The sequence below is a fragment of the Amia ocellicauda genome, chromosome 13 (assembly GCF_036373705.1).
Source record: "Amia ocellicauda isolate fAmiCal2 chromosome 13, fAmiCal2.hap1, whole genome shotgun sequence".
In the NCBI taxonomy this organism is placed as follows: domain Eukaryota; kingdom Metazoa; phylum Chordata; class Actinopteri; order Amiiformes; family Amiidae; genus Amia; species Amia ocellicauda.
The window spans coordinates 33414457-33427442 of NC_089862.1; the positions used below are offsets into that span (position 1 = coordinate 33414457).

The 12986-nt window shown below is 41.7% G+C and overlaps 1 protein-coding gene across 1 annotated transcript in view; it reads left to right on the top strand.

The window, feature by feature from the left end:
* Nucleotides 1-9255: 9255 nt before the first annotated feature.
* Nucleotides 9256-12986, top strand: part of tet2 (tet methylcytosine dioxygenase 2) — a 45858-nt gene continuing 42127 nt past the window's right edge. Inside the window, exon 1 of the mRNA XM_066720652.1 lies at nucleotides 9256-9758. The gene's annotated coding sequence lies outside the window, so the exon portion shown is untranslated. The remainder of the gene's footprint in view (nucleotides 9759-12986) is intronic.

The following is a 12986-nucleotide window of genomic DNA, read 5'->3' on the forward strand; positions in this document are numbered from 1 at the left end:
TAAAGACATATATAAGTAGATACAGAGCTTATTTAATTGGTTAACCATAGGCATGGGGCCATTGCTAATAAAAAACTATCAGTAATTATTATATGCACTTAAATTGTCAAAAGTGTAGAATTGGGAACAAGGGCAGTGATGTTCAGACTGTACAATGCACTAGTTAGAGCTCATCTGGATACTGTGGACAGTTCTGGGCTCCACACTTCAAGAAAGATATCGCTGCTCTAGAGGCAGTTCAGAGGAGAGCAACCAGACTTATTCCAGGTCTGAAGGGAACGTCCTACTGAGAGACTGAGGACCTGAACCTTTTCACCCTGGAACAGAGGAGCCTACGTGGGGACTTGATCCAAGTCTTCAAAATCATGAAAGGCATCGACCACATCAAACCAGAGGAGCTTTTCCTGATCAGCAGGGACACACGCACCCGGGGACACAAATGGAAATTGGGCTTCAAGGCATTCAAGACAGAAAACAGGAGACACTTCTTCACACAGAGAGGCGTCACAATCTGAACAAACTCCCCAGCGATGTGGCTGAAGAGACAATTTGGGAACATTCAAAAACAGACTGGATAGGATCCTTGATCACTTAGTTATTAATGGACACCAAACGAGCACGATGGGGCGAATGGCCTCCTCTCGTTTGGACACTTTCTTATGTTCTTATATGTTCTTATATGCTCCATCTTACTCCTGTGACAGCCTAGCAGTACTCTTCAGGTCTGTGAATACTCATATCAAGTCCTCCAGTGCTTTCCCCTCTTCGACAATTCTTTTTTTAGCTTTTTCTGGGTAGGAACACAGTTCACCTTGACCAAATTGATGTTCTGGTTGAAGCAGGTTAAAATCTATAGACATCTATTTGAAACATGATGAGTAAATCAGCCGCTGTACTGTATTAATAATTGTCTCTGTGTGTATAGAGTGATACAAGTTGTTATTGGTACACCGTGGAACTCAAAGGGAGCAGCTGGCACAGCCTCAATCACCTGGACCAATTAAACAGCAACAATGGTGTATTTGAAACCACAGAGGCCATGGCTCTTTACTCTGGAACTGAAGATGAAAGCATCTTTTATGTCCTTTTTAAGCTTAATCCATGTTGATTTATTTTAATTAGAAGATTTTAATTAGTTCTGTTTTATAAACTGTTTTTCTTTTTCCAAAGCCTGAAATCGTGGAGAAAATTGACAGTTCTGTGGCGACCCACAATGCAACGGTGCACTTTAGGTGGTGGTGTATAATTTCTCCTCCGTCTGGAAGGTAAACTGGGATCTTCGGGGGAAACTTTTCTGAACTGTGCTGTGAACTTTATAGTAGGTAGAATTCAATTATATGAACAAGACAGTCCTTGGGTAAAATGTGTATTTTTTGTGCCATCGAAACTTTTGTAGCTGTTTGTTCAAGTATTGAAACTTAACTGGGTTTATTATATTATAACATACTTGCTCTGAATTGAAATGGTTGTGCAACTTAAATGTACTCTACCTAAGGTAAAATTTACATTTCGATAGATACTGAGACTATACAAGGTCACCTTTGAGCCCTAAAAGAGAGTAAATCAACTTAGGAATGTATTTTTTGGGTCAGTGATAAAGAATGAGACATCGTCAGCACTTCCGTTGATTTGTCAATTGCGGCGTAGATCTTATCAATCTTAAAAACCTAGACATTTTGTTCCTAGTTGAATCATTGATAAAGAAATCATTACATACGTATATAAACTAAACTATTTGTAAGTACATCAATACATAAACAGACATCGTATGCTTTCACCAACATTTAAGAAACACACTTTCCTATAAACGTCTTGCAGCACATGCTCCAACTCCCAGTTCAGACTAAATTGGAAAATCTTTTCTGGAAGCTGCATTTTAAGGAACTAAAAATTAATGTTTCCAATCTTTATCCTTTAATGCCAGCATACAACATCTTTATTGCTGCAGAAGCCGAGCTATATGACCTTTTAGCGGCTAGCTTACAAAGAATAAGACCTTGTCTGCACTATACAACCGAGAATAGTTTAGACTGTTTGGTCCATCTCAAAGAATCTGTGATAATAAAGCCCTGTCTCCACGACATAACCTGTCTTGCGAGCCCCATACCTCAATACGGTCTAATTAATGCAGCTCAAAGCCCACACTGTACATTCAGTCAAGATCACTGCATGCACATGTCGTTTGGTACAGTTTCTCACAGTGCAGTGCCTCATGGTACAGCATCCCACCATGCACTTACGTTTACAAATACAAAATACAGGCTTCTCGAACATTTTATCTTGGTGCCGGCTATTCGTACTCATCCGGATTAAAATTCCATCTGCTAATCGTACGGATCCTAACCCTGACCAAAATTATTGCAATTCTTGGTGCAATTATAGATAATATTTTTTATCCAATCACACTGACATGTAGCATCACTTAAAACAAGTACTGGTACTGATCCTGGAAATAAACCCAAATCCATTTAAACAATGTCCTTATTTTTCACAACTTCTCTTATCTGATCAGCTGTTACTCATCTGAAGAGATTGTGTCTCCAGATGCAACATACAGGGCTTAATTATTATAGTACCAAGCCCTGACTACACTGTACGTTTAAATTGTATTAGTCGGCTCTTAACCTAACAGTGCTAAATACAGTTGCATCTACACTAGAGAGAGTGTAATTGTCTTTGTTGTTGCCTTCTCCGTATCTGCTTTCTTGTGGTTGTGAAGATAAAAGGAAGTGGCTATTCATACAGATCTGTATGGTTTGGACTAAGAAATGTCATTAGTAAACGGTTTCGTTTTAACTCGTACGGATGTTCTGTACAGAGATCAGGTGTGGATCCATATATATGGTCAGGGTTAGGGCTCATGTCCTCAGCATCACAACTTGGATGATATGCACGATATGTTGATGTTTTTATCCAGTGGTGTTCATATATTAATGAACACCTTATTTTAAAGTGTTACCCCTGTATCAATGAGATCGATGCCGTTCAGTCTCAGAGGTTACTGTGGGATTTAGAGTAGGAGAGTGAATCAGTGTTCACAGTGTCTAAAATAAACCTGTTATGGTGATATAATTCCCACCGAACTCTGTAGAGCATTTAAACTTGCCGTGTCGGGGGACTTCCCTTTGGGTGTGGCAGGTCTGTTGCTCTGAGATAGGAGATTGAACTCAAGTGCTGGTCTGACCGCATACACAGATTTGTGTGGTTAGCGAGGTGACAATGCCCTTCACAATGAACCAGAACATTCACGCTCCGTCCTGAACAGAAAGGAGTTGACAGATTGATCGGTCGGCAGCATCTCCTGACCTCAACACTATTGAGCATGCATCATTGAGGCTACAGAGGGCGACAGCAGCCTGTCGTGTGTGAGTCTGGACTCTGGGACATGCAGGGGACCCTTACTGGAGAACTGGTCTGTTCTCACAACGATGGCATCCGGTTATTGATATGTATAGGCATCGTGGGATTGCGATTGTATCTCTTGGAAGCATCATCTCATGAATGTGAGACTTGGAGGTTTCACTTTTTGGTTTCTCAAAGATTTGTCAACCACTGTCATGCACCATCTGAGTTTTGAGTCTAGTCCTGCTCCTCGTTGAAAACTCTGAACCCAAGCAAAAGCTGAGCAGCACACTTTTGAGCTTGTTGCATAAATTAATTATAGATGAAACACTATTAGGGTATTGTCTCAGCAGTTTCAACACTGAAGCAGCCCACCAATGAGACATTGGGACTCACCGACAGGCCAGATCCCCTCTCTTCCCGAGGGGGATGTTGCACACAAAGTAAAGGCTTTGATGACAATCTTGTACCAAGCTTCTGTGCTGTAGATTGCTCAGGATTATGTAAGAAGGTAAATCCTCCTCAAACCACGTGTCCTTCTCCCCGCTTGCAGGTACACTGAAGCTATTGTCCTCTCTTGCTTTATTAGTCAAGCCTGCACAGTCAGACCTTCCAGAAACTCGAAACATATTGCCTCCCGTTCATCAAAGCCCTTCGTGGTAGATCACTCATATAACACACAGTATGAGAAACGGAAATGTGAATCACCAAACCGGTTTTGTGAATTCAATTCTAAGTGTTTTACCATCTGTAGTTTTTTAACCTAGATATGCCTGTTTTAAGCGAGGATTCGACCCCTGCCTGTGTGAAGCCGTGCGGCCTCTGGACTACAGTTAATGTGAGTTTTAATCCCTCTAATGCTGGCAGTCAAACTGAGGTGTGAATTCACCAAAGTGACAAGTGTGTCCATATCTTGATTGTCTTTGGCAGGAGGGTGACTTTCCCTAAGAATGAGGTGAGAAGTTTCTACCCAGGGGGGAGGAGAGATGAAACACAAAGGATGACCTGCTATTTATCACACTCGGCTAATCCCGGCACAGGGAGCTGCGACCGGCACAAGTGACTGACCTAGTGGCGACCCGCCTTGATTGCTTCCCACTGGTGATCTCCCACTAGTGACGGCCAAGAGTGATGTATGGAGTCAAACGCACAAGGGAAGGGAAACACGGAGAGGGAAAAAAATGCATATAGCTTCAGAATGCACATGACCAGACAAGTATAATATTTTCTGGGAAAACAACCAGTAGATACAAGGTCTCTATGTCTTGGTTTTGAAATATTTCATTTTATTAATATTCCAACTTGATCACGACTCTCAATTTTTGGTTTTGGTTTTTAAAGATTCAATTATCTTTTCATTTAATCTAATGTCATTTAATTAATTAATTGTTGATGTGTTTGTGTATTTATTTGTACAGACACAGATGGATTTGAAGACTTTGTTGGCAGCCGTTCCCAGAGCTTGAACTGTGGTGATGAATGTGAGTCTAGGGCCATCCGAGAAGCAGCATTTTCTAGAGTTTTGCAAAAGTTCCTGTGTTTTGATTTTATCTTATCATGTGTTAATCAGCCTCGGGCTTCTGTCTATGAACGTGTACAATCTGCTATTTGCCAAGAAAATTTTAGTTAAACAAGATTGTTTTGCTTTTTAGAAATTTTAACTTTGTGGCAAAAACCTCCCCCCAAAAAAACAAATGCTACATGCAGACATGGAATGAATGAAAAAAAAGACACAAGTATCGGTCGTGCCTGAAAAGACAATGTCCATAATTTACTACATATACAGTTAAAGCTAAATTAAATAAAAACTCTAATTATATTTTATTGATTATTGTTTTTTTAAATTGTATTGTATTCATGGCATGTGCTGTGACTTCTGTGTGCTGATACATTATTTCTGACTATTCTAGTAACAATAGGTTATAGAAAAGGGTTCTTGTAGTTGAAAGTGAAGAAATGAAGTTGGGAAATATATTATTCTTGCACCAATTATAGCCTGTGGTTTAGTAACACTGCACAATGTTTATTTCCTTTCCCAGGCTGGTGGAAAAGCTATGTTTCCTCTTTGGGAACTTAGTATCTGAGACATCTTTGTGGATTATTTAGCATGACACATATTTGAGAGAAAAAAATCCAAACAAAATACGTATAATGGAACAGAGGACATAAGGATTTTGAAAACAGTCAACTACTTGTGATAAAACTGCAAATTGCATAACAGGAGGTAAGAGAATCATATTTATATTTACTGGTCAGAAAGGACCGACAGATGGGTAAACTCTGATCCTTTAAAGGTCCCATTGTGGTGAATGTTTCTGCTCTCTGTGCCGGTAATGGTCTAGGTATTGCCCTGATCACAAGGCAGGAAAGCTCCTCTGTGCTCCTATGGTCATGTGCTTCAGCTCATCCTTGCTCTCTGCCCTAATCCTCACTTTCCAATGCTGTCACATGGTTTATAGTGTTTGAATATGGAGATAAAATAGAGCAGAATGTCTTTTCCATTGATAAAAATAATCTATTTTGCAGCTCTATGTAAAACAAGCAAAAATGACTGGCAAGTACCAGGACCAAGCGGGTCATTTTCTCCTCCAGAGTTTCTCCAGACACTCACCCCATCTGTAGACATCTAACAACATTTCACACTTGTGGTCCAGACATTTCAAAGATCCATAACTAGGATAATACATGGTTACTACATGCTTACTCTGATTGGTAGAGTCAGATTAATATCACTCTTTCAATGAAGTCACATATTTTGGTTTGTTCTTGAACCCAAACATGTATTTTTCTTTCTCAGACATCTTTCCATGCTCTGTGTCGTCCACATTTTCTGTATAATGTTTGCATTAAGTGACCAGGTTTCACAGCCATAAGCGAGTACTATATATATATATATATATATATATATATATATATATATATATATATATATATATATAGTACAAAACTAAATATATATGCCAGCAGAAAATGTGTGCATCTGTTCTGAAGATAAAATATAACAGAATTAATTGTATTACCTTTTAATTTCACCTTTGAAATTGTATTTTGTATTTTAATTGTATTTCTAATGATATATTATTTCACTTTAACTTTAGCAAAAGTACTTGCTGGGAAATAGCTGGTTTAGCAAATGTGGGGAAGGGTTTCCGTGTGAGCTGGACAGTTCAAAAGCAGCACCATGGTGAGAAAGCAAAGAAAAGGCATGAAACGATGCCAACCCACCTTCAAACAAAGGCAGCTAAAGTATGTGGCGAGTGGCTTGCTTTCCAGCCGGCAACGGGGCTGAAAGAAGCTTAGCCTTCTCTGTGAGGCAGCGGTGACTTCTCTCCCCCTCCCCCACGCTGAGCAAAAACAAATCCCCTTTTCTGTTTCAAGCCTGAAACTATTGAGTCAACAAATGTCACCGCTGTCAGGCTGGGGGCTGATGGGAAAGGGGCAGGGTCTCCATCTGACGCCACAGGAAGATTATTTTCAGACAAGAACCACCTGTTATATCAGAGCAGCGTGCAGACAGACTCCCACCCTGGAGATGGGCTCTGTTTGGACGAATGGGTGACAGAGGGTCTGTGCATTAAACACTTGGTTAAAAAAGTTTTTGCTGAGCCCTGATTGTCTGATTTTGTAGATTTTGAAGAACTGGGACATTAGCCATTCCCTCACTGCCTCTCCGTACTTGTATGTCTCTCTTTCTCACTGTGGTTAGAGACACGCTCTCAGGCTGTGTTTTAAGTGGGTGTGTGGGCTTCTTTCATGTTGTCTTTTATCAGAATCACACACACTTCCTTTCAATGTGATGAGTTTCCTTATCTACAGAGAGATATTAAGTCACACGTTTACACTTTTAAAGTGCTTGAATGTGCAGAAGTTCAGTCACAAAGTCCTGTGTCACTGAATGTGGAAAATCTTTAAATGTGAGCGAGTAAATCTCAAAATAAATATTTTTTTGTAATATTTTTTATAATATTTGATTGATTAAAATATATATTTTAGAACTGAATGACAGTTCATTACTGTGCGACAAAAGGGGGTCATCTGTTCTGAATTTGCAATGACAGGGGGACTGCAGCCCTGCCAAGTAAATGGAGAACAATTTACCCTAGTGTTTATTGAGCTTTGTGATTTTATCTGAGTAATTATCACATCCAAACTCCCCTGTTCCCCTGTAACATAATTTAAGCAGAGTATGGCATTTGAAACTGAATGAGGAACCTGTTCAAAACATGCTAATTGCATGGTGAAGTTTACTGCGTTTTCTCCTTAGTTACAATCTTCGCTAAAGGTTTTTCAGGATAAGTAGCTCATCAGGAGAAAACATCCTCTGACAATCTGAATAACTTTCCCCCAACATTGGGCTGAAGTTATCTGGGGAATTGAATTAAGTTTTAATTTATGAAGTCACGTGGTTATTTTGACAGAAAAACAACCACATGAGAAAGTCAACATGAATAACAAAATAATACACCATGCACAACTCGGCAAGTGCATTACATTTAGATTCTTTAATCGAGCCCCGTTTTTATTTGCGTCTCAAACGTTTTAACGGTTGGCGGATACTTTTGGTTTCCGCTACTAAATTATGAAGGCCGGACAGTGTAGAAGGAGGCAGCAGAACATATATAAAAAGCGATATATTGCTTTAATACCTTTATCAATTCTAGCAAGTAATCGTGAAATCAGTCCGTTAAGGTCAGCAGTTCAGCATATTCAGCTCATCGTGAATATGACAATAAAGATGATTTTCGACTCTGGCGGCTGGCTTTAATCGTTGCCTATAAATAGCGTTCAAAAGCAATTCCTCATATTAGTATTCCAGTGGGCCTTTTGCTCCAGGCTTGACTCCTGGTTCGGAGTTTGAACAAAAAAAAAAGGATTTAAAGTTAAAATATTGCATGCATTCGTTTGAGGGAGACACAAATAACTTGTATACCGTCTTACTAGTATAATTTGAGTTAAACGTCTCTCATTTCACGGTAAAATGTTAAGTTCGACAAACAGACATTTTTGTTGGATAACCATGGTACATCTAGTACGTGGTGCTTTTGCCATTTTTGTGCAACACGAACAATATTTCATCTACAGCATTTACACCTGGAGTCTTGAATGCGACGTTTTCAGCTGTGGTTTTAATGCGTCGGTCTTCATGTGTCACAAGAGTGAAAGAAACTGCTTTGTCATAGTTTTCCTTCAATGTGAGCCAATGAAATATAAACATCCTATCCGACACGATAAACAGGTATTATTTTACGGCATTGCAAATTAGACAGATTTTACTCTTACATTATTTTACTTTCTTCGTTCTACTTTTCTTACTCCTCTTTTCATTTTATCCACTGAGCGAGAGAGTCATGTTTCGTTGTTCTTATTTTTAAACATTCAGTCGCTTTTAGATGCCCGACACTGGCTTTGCGGAGAGAAGAAAAAGCTCATTACACTTCGACTGCTCCCTTCATCACCGGAGCTTTTGTCTGGCAGAATCTCCTAATGAAAAGAGAGCCGCCGGCGAAGCGTCTACCTGGTGCTGCGCTCAACATGTCATTTAAATACCCCCGGCGGCCCACGTGGCCAGTGTAAACAGGGGGTGGGCCTTGACAGGAGCCGAGGGAGAGACATGCTGGCTCCTGCACGGGGCTCAAAGGTTACAGTGTAGTTTTACTCCAGCTCTGGCAAACGTGCTGTCAACCAATGGGCGCCAAAAACAAATGCCGGTTATGGAAATGAAGGGAGGGCCCTGACTCGGGGCTGGAGCCGAACGCAGTTTAACACGAGGAGATTTGTGAGGGAGGCTATGCTGAAAGGGTATAGCCTCCAAAAATAGCAGAAGAGAAAGAAGAACATGTCAACAAGGAAGTTGCACAGAGAGAGGGTTGCCGATTCTGCTCTGCTCAGCCTCTACTTCCTGTGTGACGGGGGTGGGCGGCTGCTGCTGATCCAGATAAGAGGCTGCCTGTACAAACAGCCCCCGAGCCGCAGTGTGTGCAGTGAGCAGAGAAGCCTGTCCTCCATGCCAGAGATCCATGCCAGGGCTTCGGGGCAGCCACCCTAGTGCTCAGCATTGTGTGCCAGAAAAAAAAAAACTTGTCCTTTGTGTGGGGAGGCCTCGGTCAGAGAGTGATTTGCGATTCCCCAGCCTGCCTGCCAGCGAGGCAAGCTCCCTGACACACACGGCTCGCCACTCGGCTCGCCGCCGCCTCTGCGAGTCACATATGCAGCTCGGAGAGGCCGACAGCGACACCAGGCTACTCCTCCTGGTGATGAGAACAGACGTCAGACGGGCCCCATGAATATTGATGTGGAGGATAGACTGCTCTCATAGACGAACAGAAGGAGGCAAGATGGCTGCCCTTTAGGATTTGTTAAAGAGGAGAACCAGACGGTTTGCTGGGATTCTGCACAGTGGAGGGACGCGAAAAGAGGTCAGACTTTCTCCTGTGTTTTTCCGAGAGGTCTCCTCTCTCTGCTGCCCGGCGCAAACATCCCCTGTAGAGCTAGAGCTAACATAATAAGGAGGGGATATTAGATAAAGCTTCTCTCCAACATGGCTGACATTTTTTTTCTTTTTTGTACTTTAAAAAGAACAAGTTCATCTCTTTCATCTTTCCTCCTGTTCTGCAGCCTCTTCTTTGCACTATTTTGGAGAACAGGGTCGTTTTGCTGGCTGTGCAGCACTCCTCTTAAGTTATTAATTGTAAATGCTGGTGGTATTAATGAGGGACTGTAGTTTCCAGTTGAGTATACAATTGAATGTGACTGTGTCTTATATATATGTCATTATAGATATGTGTGTATATATGTGTATCAATTTATTATTATTTTCCTTATTTAAAACTGTGGATGGTTCCCTCTTTAAAGCTTGTAAACAGGACAGTGTCTTTAATGAAAAGGGTTTTCTTTTAACCCTCTCCCACCCAATCCCCCAACCCCCATCCACAGAGGATGGCTGCACTGTTCCATTTCTATTTATTCTGCAGTATTTCATGTAGTTTACTGTAGTTTGTCCTCAGAGCTTTGTACATTGTAGAGTCCTGCAGAAGGGGGTTGCTTGTTTTGGAGGGGGTTTTGTGCTTTGTGTTTTCGGTAGCACAAATCACAGGATCAGGCAAGGAATGCAGGAGCTGAATTTGAACTAAAAGTATGCTGTTGTGCACCGTACAGCCCCCCGAGGAGGACATGTGTGTGAGAGAGTGCCGCTTCTGGCTTTGTGCGGCGCTCAAATCATCTCTCACTGCCTCCGTGTGTGAATGACAAGCAGACACAAAGGCAAGCGTAGTCAATGAAGGGAGAAAAAAAAAGATTGTGGTGGTTATATGGACTACAAGGTCAGGGGCTTTAAAGGAAATGAAACCCTATCCTACCGCACCATTAGCAATGGGGGAAAGGAGAGGGAATTCGGAGCAGGTCTCCCTGTGACTGAAACTACAGGATCGAGTCCTGGTAGTGCTTCTCCAGTTGGCAGATTCCTCAGACAAAACTACACTTGAGATGTCTGAGGACAACATTGTGTTTGTTCATGCATGTGTGTGTCTGTTTGAGGGGGAAGTCCAGAGTCATATTTGTTCTTCGTTGTACTGCTGATGTATTTGAAGGTGTGCTTAAACTTCACATTCGTTTATTTGCTTCTTGGGGTCGTTAGTTCTGGAAATATATTGTAATCCCTGTGGTAAATCCCAGCAAAAAACGAAGAAGAGAGAACCCAAGCTGATAAGTTAAAAGACTTAAATTAAAAGGTGAAAGGTGAACTAATTAGCTTTCCAGAAAAAGGGGTTATCTGATAATGTTTCTTGCCTTCCCCATATTATACCCCCTGCCCTTATTTTCCCTGAGGTAATTTGTGGTGATAATTGTTAATGGCACACCGTAGAGTCATCATGTGTTGGAACTGTAAACGCCTGGAGCCTCATTAGGATCAAGCCAACTGAGAGCGCTGATTAACATCTCAAAGTGATAACGTTGCTTACAGACCCCTTGTTAGAAATTCAAAATAGAGGGAAGCCGTGATAAGGGTGATGGGTGTTTTTGTTTCCCTGTTTTGCCCTTCAGCAGACCCATTGGATCTATTCGAGAGAGGGAGAGGTTTGGGGGGAATTCAGATTGGAATAACCTTGTCTAATAGGGGGCTTGACTCTGTCAAACTGACCCTGAGGAGCCCAAGGGCGCTGGCTACAGTAAATAGTTTTTATTGCCTGTAAGAAGACCCCTCTTCCCCAGTTAGCAGATAAATTGCAGATGGCCCCTGTGTGTTTGTTTGTCTTTTATCCTGCTGATTTTGCTAACAGTCACATTAGGATTAGCATTATAATTACCTCCTAGAATATTACAGATAAAGGCCTTTGATTATTTGTGTATTTCGCTTGTGTATTCGGTGCCCCCGCACTTTCATTGGCAGCTCACAATGGTGGAGTTTGTGTGAAATGCAAAATAAGGCCTGTTTGTGTGTGAGACTCAACAAGGGCTCCCTAATGGGGCGCTGTAAATAAACATCCCGAAGAGGGAGGCGGTGCACGTGTAAATGAATGGCAGAATGGAGGGAAAAGCTCCCAAACCGTGTGGCAGATTGGAGAGGAATCGAAATACAGACACCTGCTGCTTTTGACGTGGCCTTCGAAACCAGACCGTTCTGTGAGTTCAGTACGGAAGGAAATATAATGTTATTTACCTTTTTATTTGTGTTGTTTTTATTTACTCTAAGTTAAAATTGAGCTGCACTTGTCATATCAGCATTCCTTGCAAATTACTTGACACTGGGGGGGCAGTGAAAGTTAAAAATAGCGAGACCGAGCTCTCGCCAGCGACTGCACGCTGTGCAAACACGCTCGTTGTCAGAGACGGCTCAGATTAACCCTGGTAGTGTTCTGGCTCCTGGCAGCGGGCCAGAGCATCGGCGCTGTTTTGATATGGTTCTCATGGCTGTTGACTGTGCGCTATCAACATTGTTCAGTGACCAGCAAGGGCACGTCTGTCTGTGCGCGGTGTGTTTTGACGGGACCAGGGATTGACGTCCGAGCTGGCTTTACGCTGCCTGACGCTACAGAAAAACTTAGTTTTTTCCTTGGCTACTTCTTGGAACGGATAAAGAAATACTACAGCGACTGGTTTGTTTTTTCCCCCTTTGAATTCATGGAGAGTTTATTACCAATAGTATTTTTTCTTCTCACTGATTTCCTGCTAAGTGTGACCTACTACGAGTTTGTGGGTTCATCCCAAACACAGACTGTATAAACAAAAGTGTGTTTGTTGGTTTATTAGCTGACACACTTTTTTTTCTGACACAAACTGCAACTGTTATTTGACCAGCAATTCTTGTTTCTGAGTGCTTTAAAGATTTTCTTTTTAAACTCGTATTCATATGGCTCAGAGGAGACGGTCACAAAGCAGATAACTGTGGATGTCATCTGTTGATATATGTCTTGTGCTTTCGATGTCTAGAGTGGTCCTCAAGCAGTTTGAAGCATGGTGTTTAGGTGCCACTACAGCAGCAGAGAACAGTGTGTCTCTGATAGCGATGGTCTAGTTCAGGTGTGTGTCCCGATCTCTCAGTCGGGTGGCTCTTGTTGAACTCGATTTCATTACAATTCGGCAGTTTTCGTTGGCTCTCAAGCAATATGCTCTCAAGTCTCTCAAACATGAGCAAAGAGAAAACCTGT